The 14,239-nt window shown below is 40.0% G+C and overlaps 2 pseudogenes; one reads left to right on the forward strand and one right to left on the reverse strand.

Moving 5' to 3' along the window:
- Positions 1-14,239, reverse strand: part of LOC118607839 — a 240,330-nt pseudogene that overhangs the window by 28,483 nt on the left and 197,608 nt on the right.
- LOC118607838 lies at positions 11,583-12,221 on the forward strand (annotated as a pseudogene).

Here is a 14,239-nt window from a genome sequence, read left to right on the forward strand (position 1 = left end):
GGTAGCATTTTTATACACTAATGATGAACTTTCAGAAAGAGAAGTTAAGAAAACGATCCCATTTACAACCACACCAAAAGCAATAAAATACATAGGAATCAAATTAATCAAGGATTAAAGACCCGTTCTCAGAAAATTATAAGCCATTGAAAAAGAAATTGAAGAAGATACAAATAAATGGAACCATATACTGTGCTTATGTGTAGGAAGAATGAGCATCATTAAAATGGCCATACTTCCCAATGCAATCTATAGATTCAATGCAATCCCTATCAAAATACAAATGACATTTTTCAGAGAGCTGGAACAAATGATCTTAAAATTTATATGGAGCAATAAAGGACCCCTAATAGCCATGGTAATCTTGAGAAAGAAGAACAAAGTTGGAAGTATTACACTACCTGATATCAAACTATACTACAAGGCTACAGTAAAACAGCATGGTACTGGCATAAAAACAGATACATTGACCAATGGACCAGAATAGAGAGCCCAGAAATAAATCTACGGTTATACAGTCAATAATTGCTTTTGGTATGTAGGTGCTCCTATGTTGGGTGCGTATATGTTTACAAGGATTATTTCCTCTTGGTTTATCAATCCCTTTATCATTATGTAATGCACTTTTTTTTGTCTCTTATAACATAATAGACTTTGTTTTAAAATCTATTTTATCTGATATAAGTATCGCTACTATGACTTTTTTTTCTCACTTCCATTTGCATGGAATATCTTTTTCCATCCCTTTACTTTCAGTCTGTGAGTGTCATTTGATCTGAAATGGGTCTCTTATAGATAGCATATGTCTTTTGATTTAATTATTTAATCTGTTTACATTTAAAGTGATTACTGATAGGTACATAGTTACTGCCATTTTATTATTCATATTTGTTATTTTCATTTCCTTTTTTACCCCTTCTCTTTTTACAGAAGTCCCTTTCACATTTCTTTAAATGCTGGCTTGTTTGTGATGAATTCCTTAAGCTTTTCCTTGTCTGGGATGCTCTTCACCTCACATTCCATTTTAATTGAAAGTCTTGCTTGGTAGAGTATTCGTGGTTGTAGATTCTTGTTTTTTCATAACATTGATTATTTCTTGCTATTCCCTTCTGGCTTGCAAAGTTTCTATTGAAAAATCATCAGACAATTTCATTGATATACCCTTGTAAGTAACTATCTCCCTTTCTCTTGCTGGTTTCCAGATTCTTTCTTTGTCTTTGACCTTTGGCATTTTAATTATGACATGTCTTGGTATAGGTCTGTTTGAATTCTTCTTGTTTGGGACTCTGTGCTTCCTGAACTGGTATATATAATTCCTTTGCCAGATTAGAGAAGTCTTCTGTCATTATTTCTTCAAACAGATTCTCAACCCCTTGCTCGCTCTCTTCCTCTTCAGGTACTGCTATTATCTGGATATTTATATGTTTCATGTTGTCCCAGAGGTCTCTTAAACTATCTTTATTTTTTTTAATTCTTTTGTTCTTTTTGTTTTTCTGATTGGGTATATTCTGCTGCCTTGTCTTCTGATTTGTTGATTCGATCTTCTGCTTCATCCAATCTACTGTTGAATCCTTCTAGTGTATTCTTCATTTAAGTTGTTGTATTCTTCGTTTCTGTCTGGTTCTTTTGATGGTTGTTATGCCCTTGTTTATGATTACTATCTCTCTGTTGATGTTCTTGTTGTGTTCCTCCATTTTACCTATAAGTTCATTGAGCATCCTAATAATCTTTCTGGTAGGTTGCTTGCTTCCATTTCATTTAGCTTATTTTCTGAAGTTTTCTCCTATTGTTTCATTTGTGGCATGTTTCTTTGTTTTCTCATTTTATTAGCCTTTCTGTCTTCGTTTCTATGTGTCAGGAATATTTGGTTTCTATGTGTCAGGAATATTTCTATGTGTCAGGAATATCAGCCTTGGCCAGATGGCCTAATGTGGAAGGTGTCCTGTGTGGCCAAATGTTGCACACTCCCTGATCCCCTATGCTGGGGCGTCTGGACATGATCTTTGTGTGGGTTGTGTGATCTTCTGTTGTTGCCGAGACTTTATTGTTGTTAGTAGATCCATAGATGTGATTAATGCTTGGGCTAATTATGGGACTTGGTTGCACCCACAAGGTAAGAGCTGTTGTGTGGGAGTTAACTCCTCTGAGTGAGTTTGCACTAGCAGGCTTGTGTTCTTGTTGCAACCACACTTTGTGTATACCACTAATGGGACTAGTCAGGAGTTGCTCTGTTGTGGTCTAGTGCCAGCCTCCAGATGCATTGGTTTTGTGTCCCCTTGGGAAGGACTCCTCCATAGCCCAAGGTCAGCTACTGCTTTTGATTGCTCAGGGCTACCTGGTGGGAACTACAAAGCAATCCACAGATGGTTGTTGCCTATGCCTGATCTATGGATAAGTGGAAGAGACAACGCTGTAGGCAGCGATCAGTTAAGCCGCATACCTGACCTGCAGCAGTTTTGCGGAGGGACCAGTTCTCCTCAAGGCCTGACACTGCCTGTCAGTTGCCGGTTATCTCTGAAACTGGATGAACCTCTGGATGATATGCATGTTGGATGGCACAGGAACCCTGGGAGTCTTCTGGGTTTATTGAGTATATTTCCCCCTGTCACTGTAGTGTCAATTTATATCCCAACATTGTTTCTGTGACTCCCTGTACAAGTTTCCACTTGTAGCAAGGTCAGTTGCTACCATGTAGGGCCTGAACATGCTACTCCTGGGCAGGGGGAGTTGCCTATCAACGTGCAGTGGGCACTTTGTGTATTGGATGGGGCAGAAGCTCATGGAGTCAAAGGCCATCAGGCCAATACAGACCCCTGAAATCCCCTCAAGAGATATTGCAGCTGGTACAGGCAGCAGTGGTCTGCCCAAAACTATTTTCTCGAAATGCGCTCCCTGTGCTAGCCAAGGTCTGTAGCCTGTGCTAACTACACAACCCCAGAGCCAAACAGGGCAGGGTTGGCAGTCTGTCAATCGGCTGAAGGCACTTTGTTGCTTGGGTAAACTGGGATCTCAGGGAGACAGTGCCGTCAGACCAATACAGCCTCTGTTTTGCTGTAACTTCTGGTCCCAGAGGTTCCAGTGAGTCACAGATCACAGTGAGATGAGCTGTCATCTGATGCGATCCCACAGACCACTGCACTTCCTAGACACAATATTGCAACTCTTGCAGGCAGAAGAGGTCTGCCTAAAACTGATTTCTGTGCAGTGCCCACCCTGTGCTAGCCAAACTTTGTTGTCTGTGTGGATTGGATGATCAGGAGAGGGGATGGACAGGGCTGTGGCAGTTCACTGTCAATGGGTCACCTAGGGCAATTCGTGGCTAGAGTGGGATGGGGTCTCAGAGAGACAGTGGCTGTCAGATCAATGTAGCCTCAGTCTTGCTGCAACTTTGGTAACTGTTCACATTTTCCCACAGAAGTCCCAGATCACAGCAAAACCAGCTCCCCGAGATCTACCCAAATTTATGTTGGCAGCAGTCATCTGCCTGGCCCTGTCTTGGAAATGCAGCTCACAGCGCTGGCCAACATCAGGGAATGGAAATCCAGCTCTCAGCACTGGCCACTGGCTGTGAATGCTTGGTCCTGAAATGGAGCAGGTCTTTGCAGCCATCCTGCAACAAAAACCCTGGGCAATCTGCAGGTGGGGGTGGCTGGCCTGATGCCCTCAGGCCAGGGCTTCCTAATGGCTCTGTGGGAGGGCTCTATCTGCACAGTCAAGCTGACGTGGTGAGTAGGTTGCCTGGTAGTGTGTCCAGACCAAGGTACAATAGTGGCTGCCCTTCCAGCCCTAGTTCTGGCACCAGGTAATGCAGCCTTTCTCAGAACGAATCCCACACAATCTTCTGACCCACTTCCCATGTCCCAGGTGAGAGCCCACAGGTCAAAAAGCCTGTGTACAGGTCCTTCAAAGGGGCGTCTATGGTTTCAGTTTCCCTGCATTTCACCAGACGGCTGGAATCCCCTCTGGTTTTTTGCCATCAGAGTTATTGGACACTCCCCTTCCCTGGGCTGGGACCCTTGGCTGGGGAGCTCCAAATGAGACCATTACCCCCTCTCCTTCAGGAGAGCCTCTGCAGCCTCCCCCCCACCTCCTGGTGATCCTCCACTACCCATGGGTGCGGGTACGGCCTGATTCATGACTTTGGCCCTCCTACTGACTTTGATGTGCCTCCTTTATATTATCAGATGGAGGTGTTATCATCAGCTGGACTTCAGGTGATTCTCCACATTGATTATTTTATAAATTGGCTGTAATTTCGATGCAGAACTGGGAGGAGAGAAACCCTGCTTTTACCTAATCCACCATCTTCCAATCTCTCTATTATTATATCCTTGGTTACTCTTTTCTTGTCATTCTAATCAGTTGTGCTTGGCTTCCCCATCCTCTATATTGGTGTTTCAATTCTCTTCTTCCTCCACTTTGTTGATTTCTGCTAACATACTCTTCATCTTATATAATACAGTCTTCATTTCTGACTGTTGCTTTTTATAATTTCCGCATCTATTTTTATGTTTTTTATTTCTTTGCTAAAGTTCTCAATGAGTTCATCTACACTTTCCCTAAGTTCGTGAGCATCTTTATAACCAATGTTTGGAACCCCACATCTGTTAGATTGCTTGATTTCATTTTTTCTTGATCTATGTTCTGTTCTTTCATATGGTTTCTGCTTCTTTGTCTTCCCATTTTGGCTGTCTTTCTGTGTCTCTTTTTATGTACTAATCAAAGTTTCTAAGTCTCCCAGTCTTTTTAGTGTGGATTTGTGAAGTAGGTGTCCAGTGGCACAGTCTCGAGAGGGGTTCAGATGCAAGCCACGTTTAGCTCCATTATGTGTCCCTCTCAGGTCACCTATTAAGATTCAGCAAGCAATCCAAAGATGCTGTGCTTATAGTTGCATCAGGATGCCACACCAGAAACCGAGATCAGCTGCTACCAGTGTGAGCCTAGGTGCTGCTTAGAAAGTTGCACAGGACTCACCAAGAACATAGATGAATGTGGCTTGGTTAGGGCCACATGTGGGGTGAGGCAGAGTTTCAGGGAATCCTTTAGGAAGAGTGACCTCTGTTATCCATTTTGTTGAAGTGGCAACTATGGTAGCACTTAGTCTGTACACTGAGAGAGGGGAGAGCTCAACAGAGGAACAATCAATAATGTCAACATTTCTGCCCATGCAAGACCCTTGCCTCCAGCCCTTGCTCTGACAACTCGGTGTCCCCCTGTAAGTCCCTGGTGCCCCTGAGCAGCTGACCCAGTGCTAGTGCTCAAAGTGAGCAGGTCCATCACCAAAAAAGTCCATTTGTGGACACAGCCCCTTTAATAGGCATCTGCAGCTGCAGCCTCGTGTCTTTACCCCCTCCTATCTCCAACTGTTGTAGGATGATTTCTTATTTCTCTCCCTAGTTGTAGTGCTTCTGTTCATCTAGAACCCCAGGCAAGTCTTCTTGCTGTTTGCTCCATGTTTCCATCTCAACTTCGATGTGGTCACAAGTGGGGAGTGAAGCTTCTATCAACTGTGCCATTTGGCCCAGTTTATCTTTGTTTTTAACCTTTGGCATTTTAATTATAATGTGTCTTGGTATGGGCCTCGTTGGGTTCATCTTGTTTTGGACCCTTTGCTCTTCTTTTGTCAGGTTAAAATAGTTTTCCATCACTATTTCTTCAGATAGGTTTTCAATTTCTTCCTCTCTCTCTTTTCCTTTTGGTATCCCTATCATGCAAATGTTTTCATGCTTGATGTTGTCCTAGAGGCCCTTTAAATTATCATCATTTTTATATTCTTTTGTCCTGTTGCTCTTCTGACTGCGTGTTTTCTTCTCACTTATCTTCTAAATAGTTGATCCAGTCCTCTGCTTTGTCTAATCTACTACTGTTGATTCCTGCTTATGTATTCATTTCAGTTATTGTATTCTTTAATTCTGACTGATTCTTTTTTATGTCTTCTATCTCCATTTTTATGTTTTTTTATCTCTTTGTTAAAGTTCTCACTGAGTTTATCTACTCTTCTCCTACATTCATTGAGCATCCTTATGACCAGTGTTTTGAACTCTGCATCTGGTAGATTGCTTGTCTCCATTTTGTTTGGTTCTTTTTCTGGAGTTTTGTTTTGTTCTTTTATTTGGGGCATTTTTCTCTTTCCCCCCATTGGGCTACCTCCCTGTGTTTGTTTCTGTGTAATAAGGCTCCTAAGTCTCTTGGTCTTAGTAGAGTGGCCTTATGTAATAGATGTCCTGTGGGGGTCAGTGGCACAGTTTTTCCTTATCACCTGAGTTGGGTGCTCCAGGTGTGTTCTTGTATGGGTTTTGTGTGTCCTACTGTTGTAGTTGAGCCTTAGTTTCTGCTTGCACATCAATGAGAGGGATTGACCCTCAGGCTGACTGGTTATGAGGACTGGCTGGTGAGGGGTTGACCCTACAAAGCAAGATTCACCTTAGCAGGACTCTGGTGTCTTCCCGGTCTGTCCTTTGTGTGTAGCATCTTGGCTTGAAGCCCCAGGTAGTTTTCAGGCTTCATCAGAAGCAGACCACCAGGTTTGCCAGCCCCAGGGCCTCCTGGTAGGAACCATACCACAGGCCAAGTTCATTCTGTGCTTTGCCCAGTGCCACCTGGCATGAGTCACCAAGTAATCCACAGATAGCTACCACTTATGTTGGGCTTAGAGGTCCCTTGAAACTAAACTGAGAACCAAAGCTGGCTGCTGTTAGTGCCGGACTTAGGACTGTTCAGAAAGTGGTACAGGGCTTGCTGAGGCCAAATGTTACTTATTTGGATTTTATGAACTTTTGTAAGATATTAGGAAAGTTCACAGCAGAGCCAAGACAGTCTATTTGTATGAGAAAGCAACTGGAGGCTAAGGTTTAGGTGGGCCTAAAAGTTGGGTGCAGTGGGGTACCATGGAATCACTAGGGTGGGGGGACTTGTAAGGGTGATGGGGACTCAGATATGGAGTCCACCTGTGTCTGCCTGCTTGGAGAGGGGGGCGGGGGCTCAACAAAGGAACTATGGATTCTGTCAGCATTTCTGTCTGGGAGAAAGCTGCCTCTCCAGCCCTCACCCTGAAGCCAGATAATTCAGTTTCTCCCCTTTCGTTTCTGGCACATTTCAAGCAGATAGCTACCCCAGTGCTGGAACTCAGAGTGAGTGAGTCTGTCGGTGTGAAATTTTGTGGGTGAGCCCTTTAAGAGAAATGTCTGCAATTCTTGCAGCCCTCTGTCTTACTCAGCCACTATCTCCACTGGTTTTCACAGCCAGAGGTTACTTGTACTTATCTTCCTGGCACTGGAACCCTGGGCTTGGAAACCCAGTGTGTGACCGGGACCCCTGCTCCTCCAGGTGACCTCTGCAGTCAAGATATACCTCTGGATTCTCAGCCACCACATGCGGTTGTGGCACCAATCTGTTTCACATCTCCGCTCCTCCTACCATTCATGAGGTAGCCTCCTATATATGTTCCCAGTTGTGGGACTTCTGTTCAGCCAGACCTCAGGTGACTCCCAATGATGATTGTTCTGTAGTTTAGTTGTAATTTTGATGTGGTCATGAGAGGAGACAAGCACAGTGTCATCCTACTGCATCATCTTGATCAGAAGTTGAAAATCATTTTAAAAAACAAATTTTAACAGAGACACACTAGACAGAATAACAAATTAAATACAGCAAAATATAAAATATATTGTTCATTGTGCCTATATATATTAATGGAAAAATTATTATCTTAAAAAGACTACAGTGTTGTATATGCATATAAAATATCTAGGAGGATCTATAAGAAAGTATTAACAGTAATTGACTCTGGTAAAAAAAAACAGGGGTGGCAGGGAAATTTGCAACACATTTTATATAATCATAATGGTGGATTTTGTAACATTTACTTCATCATAAAAATTAGGTACAAAAAGACAAACCTAAGCTTTTTAAATTGTACTAACCTTATCACCAGGTTATAGGTTGAATTTAATAAGAATTTAATTCATAGACTTCACAGCATTTTAGAGTTAGGGACTTTTGAGATCATCTGTCTGATTACATCAACTATTCTAAACTAGAGGTCAATTTACTCAGTTTGCCTAACACTCAATAGAGCTACATTCCAATAGAGCTAAAGAAATATTGGCAGTCCTTAGACAAACAGCCTGGTACCTTTCTTATGGTTCACAGCAGGCTTTTCAGGTAAGGAACAAAAGTTTCTTTCCTAGGATATGGCAAAAGAAGAACCTCAAGAAATTTTAGGAGCTCTCCAGAGTAGAAGAATTCACCCAAATCTATAGGTATTGAAGGTGAAGTCTGATAACAAGTATGTAGCTTGACTTCTTAGCCTTGGGAGGTTATTTAAATTTCAATTTGAATATTTCTTAGGAAAATTCCAGCAAAGCAAATTTAGAGGTGCCCTTATAATTAATTACTCTTCTTGCTGGACTTATGCAAACAATGAGGCCACGTTTATTGAAATTAGACTATTTTGCAGATAAATTTATCTTAATTTGGCCACTTTTGGTAAAAATTAGAGTTATTATAGACAGAAAATTATATTTCAATAAGAACTATATTATATCTTTGTGGATATTAGATTCTAGTGTTGTCCATTGTTTTTTGAGCTATGTTTTAAGTAATATAAATTTCAGGGGAATTGCCACAATAGTTCTTGCTTAAACAATCCCAGTGGCTGATCTTGTGTAAGCTACACAGGGAGATTACTTAAGCACTTGATGCAAGATAAATCTTATAGAAATTAACCCATATAGTCAGCTGTTTGGCCCATTCTATTGCTCAAGCTTTAAAATTCTAACAGACCACCTTAGTGTCCTTGGTACGTGGATCCTTAGAAAATAGAATTGCTTTAGATTACTTGTTAGTTGAACAAGAAAGTAGGCAGTGGCTAACTCATGATTTGGGTCCTGGGGGACATACTAACAAAATTTGCTCTTTATTGAACACCCAGAATGCCCCCTCCAAGGCTCGAGACCATTGCAGAATGGGTGGGCTTCAGAGATTGTAAGAGCTGAATTAAGAGGGGCACAAAAGAGAACAAATCTGACTCCATCTTGAAAGCTAATACTCCCTCTTACTTAAACCTGGACCCAGTTGCCCTATTTCCCTCAAGATTGAGGAATGAACAATAAAAAGGGAGGAATTTTAAGAGTGAAATGCTTACTCTCTCTGACTCCATCTTGTTTAAGCCTGCTTGATTCCCATGTCCTAAAGGCTAATTGCTTCTGCTTAGTCTTGTACATAGACATGCTAATCATTAAAGGAATTCTGCTTGTGACTTGAGGAGAAAAGGATAGTATGTATTGTTTATCCAAGATTTGCAGAAACTTTGTGACCCAGACTCACATCAACTAGCAAAATCTTCCTCAGACCCCTGCTGCTGCCCAGATATCTACAGTGGTCAATCATCTTTTGCCCCTCCCATTTACCTTTTCCTTGACTTAAAAGAAGCCTGAAATCTGTACTTTAATAAGATGGATTTGAGGTACCACTTGGGTGCCCATCTTATCTGTTGGTGCCTTCTTGATCAATAAACTTTTCCTTACTGCAATCACTGAAAAAAAATTGTGAGAACCTCTTGGAATTCACCTTAATGGAATCAAACCTATAGTTGAAGGTGCATGGTTTAGGTTTCTGCTTTACCCTTTGGTTTGATTAAAATATAGAGATCATTCCTTGAAGTAATGGGTAGGATGGGCAGCATAGGTATGAGCCTGAGGGTATCAGAAAGGTTCCTTCTTATCTTCCTCCTAATTTCCAAATATATTCTATTACAGATTAGGATTTTTTTAAATAAAGATCCTGACATTTACTAAAATGCATATGCCCATGTGAGAGGTAAGCAATAAAACATAATTATAAAGAATAATAAAATCTTCTGATCTTTTTCCAAAAGTTTGGAAGCAAGCAGGTTGGAAGGGAGAAGAAAAATTGGGGACTATCATAAAGAAGGAAGAGAATGCTGAAGAAAGTTTGGTCTGCTTTATATTTCTGCCTAAACAATCACCTTGCTGTGTAATAAGCTTTAGAAAGTGGCTTTTAGTAATAACCTGAGCCTTTCTATAACTAAACAACACACCAGCAATTAGCCAAGTTCTAAAATCCCAGTAGCTTCTCTCCTCATGGTCTGACCGCTCTCGCCTCAGTCTTCAGTCTCATCACCCTTTGCAAGAGAGAGCACAATTTGTCAGTTTGCTCTATACATGTATGGAGACCCCTGAGCCCAAGGCTTTGCTTGTTAACAATACAGTAAATATTGAGCATCACAGTTTAGTGGGAAAGAGAAACGTTGAACAACTGGAAGAAGAGCAATGATGAAGTCCAGAATGCTATGAGAGAATATGTGTGGGTACATGCATGCAAATGCATGTATGTATGCACATCATTCAGGAATACAGGAATTGGGCCCTGAACTCCTGATAATATTCCCTAACTACCCATAGCATACTGACCGAATACGTAACTCTTATAGCCTTTTCAGCACTACTGTATTGTAATTATTTATTTTATTACTTATCACCTTATTATCTTACTTATTATCTTCTTCAGTAAACCATACAATTCTTTGTCTTCTATCACATCTCCCAACATCATGCTTGGCATATAGTAGGGGCATGATACATTCTTGTTGAATGAATGAATAAAGAAAATAAAGCCACTTAGCTTCATTTTAACATTAAAACTATAAATTTCTCTCTAAACAGAACACACATTTCTAAAGAATTCTGACTGCATCCCTCCCCCAACAACAATTCTTATGAGCTCCCTGTAGCTGTAGCTAGGGTGTGAGTCTTACAAACAGCATTTGACAGCAGTCTTCTTCCATGTCTTCCAGGAAGAGAGAATTCTAAATGATGCTTATTCAATACTTCTCAGGTTTTTGCATGGATATTAAGATTTGGAGTTTGTAGAGAGAAATAGTTGGACAATTAGCTGAGAGTAAAAGAAAAGAATGAGAATAAATGTAAAGGATCATTCACTCTGGGTGGGAAAAACCAGGGTGAGGGTTGAGAGACTTGGCAGACTCTCCAGGTCAAGTTTAGGTTAGGTTGGCTATTCCTATTTCAAGTCTGCACACTCCTCTGTAACTCCCTTATGTCTTTTGTTGGGGGAAAACCCCACCTACAGGTTTTGGATAAAATGTTCCTCCAGGCCTCCAGAAATGAGTCCCCTGGTCTTACTATTACTCATATCCTGGAAAAGTCATAGCTGGTCTATCCTGACCTTCAGAGGTTGAAAGAGTGCAGATTCTGAATTCAAGAAGAATTTAGAGAAACCTTTCAGAAAAAAAAACACAAAAGTCAATCTTTCTGTCTTCTTTATATATCAAAAATGTCATGAACATTTTTACTGGAACTTTCTTTGGCATGTTCTGTGTGAATCAGCAGGAAAACAAGTGACTTCACTGCCAAATGGAAATTTTAGTCTGCAATGTTATTTCTAGTTTTGAAAAACTGCACCGAACTGGAATCCAAGGTAATGATATACCCTTACCAGCCTTATGTAAAGTCATCCCTGTCCCTGCATTTGAATTGTGCTTCCACCATCTTTCCAGCTCTCAGTCAGATGGGCCCAGAGACACTTCTGGAAGTAACATCACAATGGTTGCCCAAGGAGAACCCCAAGTTCAGTTTAAACTTGTATGTTAGTGATGGTGGGACTAGAAAAACTACATTTGCAAAACATCGTCTGACTGGTGAATGTGAGAAGCATGTATCTACCTTGGGTGTCGAGGTCTATCCCCTTATGTTCCATACCAACAGAGGACTTATCACATTCAATGTATGGGACACAACTGGTCAAGATAAATTTAATAGACTGAGAGATGGATATTAAGTTCAAGTCCAGTGTGTATTTGAGTAACTTTGAGAGTTACTTACAAGAATGTGCCTAATTGGCATAGAGATCTGGTTAAGAGTATGTGAAAACATCCCCATCATGTTGTGTGGCAACACAGTGGATATTAAGGGGAGAGAAGTTAAGGCGAAATCAATTGTCTTCCATGGAAAGAAGAATCTTCAGTACTATGACATTTCTGCTAAAAGAAACTACAACTATGAAAAGCCCTTCTTTTGGCTTGCTAGAAAACTGATTGGAGACCATAACTTGGAGTTTGTTGCCATACCTGCTTTTGCCCCACCAGAAGATATCATGGACCCAGTTTTGGCAGCACAGTATGAGCATGATCTAGAGAGGTTGCTCAGACAACTGCTCTTATGGATGAGGATAATAACTTGTGAGAAATTAAAGTTGGAGCCCAGTGTCAGATGTCTAGTTTTATAGGCAACTTTCCTGTGATGTCAGTGGTGCAGCATGCGTGAGACTTTATTATATAGCTAAGTAGAACATGTGATTTATCTTTGGGATGCTAACGGAGATGAATGGGCTTCAGAGTAAATGTGGCAGTTACAAAATACATTAATTTTATGGATCTTCAACAATAGCTGTTTTGGAATGCAGTTGTGTTATTATTGAGTTTCAAATATAAGACTACTACAATCACATCAGAATATTTAGTGGTGAAATCTTGTCTATTACTGTCATTCTCATTCCTTTTCATTTAGAATCAGAATAAAGTTCTGTCTCAAAAATCCAAATAAATAAGTCACCTATATAACCTGCAACCTGGCATAACCTCTAGTTTTAGTGGTGCTGTTATCATATATATTTCTATATTACCCCAAAACTCATTTTTTAAATTTTTTTATTTTTCAAATACAGTTGGCATATAATATTATATTAGTTGTAGGTATATGACATAGTGATTAGACATTTATATAACTTAAAAAATGATCACCCCAATAAGTCTAGTAACAATCCGATAACATAGTTATTACAATACTATTGACTATATTTCTTACATTACATTTTACATACCCATGAATATTTTGTAACTACCAATTTGTTCTTATTTGTTCTTTTTAATACCTTCCCCTTTGTCACCCAAACACCCTCCATCTGGCAACCATCACAATGTTCTCTGTATCTATGAGTTTGTTTCTGGGTTTTTTTTTTTTGCTGTTGTTCATTTTATCCTTTAGATTCTACATATAAGTGAAATCATATGGCATTTGTCTTTCTCTGTCTGACACTCCACTCAGCACGATACCCTCTTGATCCATCCATGTTATTACAGGTGACAATATTTCTTTTTTATGGATGAATAATATTCTATCATATGCATATATACCACCTATCCTTTATCCATTCTTCATTCATTGACACCCAGGTGGCCTCCATATCTTGGCTATTGTAAATAATGCTACAATGAACATATGGATTTACATGTCCCTTTGAAGTAGTGTTTTGGACTTCTATGAATAAATACCCAGAAGTGGGATTTCTGGGTCCACCTTCATCTCTTGTTACAGCCTTTGTTTTAAAGTCTATTTCGTCTGGTATAAGTATTGCCACCCAAGCTTTTTCTTCTCTGTTTCCATTTACACAAAATATCTTTTCCCATCCCTTTACATTAAGTTTGTGTGTGTCTTTTGATCTAAAGTGAATCTCTTGTAGGAAGCATATGTAAGGATCCTGTTTTCTTATCCATTTAGTCACCCTATGTCTTTTAACTGCAGTGTTTAATATTTACATTTAAAGTAATTGTTGCTAGATTTGTAGATATTGTTATTTTATTCACATTTCACTGTTTTTTTTCCCTCCTTTTCCTCCTCCTCCTCTTACTCCTCCTCTTCCTCCTCCAGCTCCCCCTTCTTCTCCCTGTTCTTCTTCTTGTCCCTTTAACATCGTTTGTAATAATGGTTTGGTGATAATAAACTCCATTTAGTTTTTCTTGTTGGAAAGCTCTTTATCTTTCCTTTGATTCTAAATAATATTTTTCTGGGTAGAGTATTCCTGGTTGTAGGTCCTTGCTTTTCATAAGTTTAAATATTTCATATCAATTCCTTCTGGTCTACAACTTTTTTTTTTGAGAAATAAGCTGATAGTCTTATGGCAGCTCCCGTGTTGGTAACTAGATGTTTTTCTCTTACTGCTTTTAAGAATCTCTCTTTGTCTTTAATCTTTGGTGTTTTAATTATGATATGTCTTGGTGTGGGCCTCTTTCAGTTCATCTTGTTTGGGACTCTCTGTGCTTCTTGGGCTTGTATGTGTATTTTCTTCACCAAGTTATGGAATACTTTCATCATTAGTTTTTCAAATAGGTTTTCAATTCCTCGCTCTTTCTCTTCTTCTGATATCCCTACAATGCGAATGTTGGCACAATTCCTATTGTCACAGAGGCTTCTTAAACTATTCA

The sequence above is a fragment of the Rousettus aegyptiacus genome, unplaced genomic scaffold (genome assembly GCF_014176215.1).
Source record: "Rousettus aegyptiacus isolate mRouAeg1 unplaced genomic scaffold, mRouAeg1.p scaffold_m13_p_9, whole genome shotgun sequence".
Classification (NCBI taxonomy): domain Eukaryota; kingdom Metazoa; phylum Chordata; class Mammalia; order Chiroptera; family Pteropodidae; genus Rousettus; species Rousettus aegyptiacus.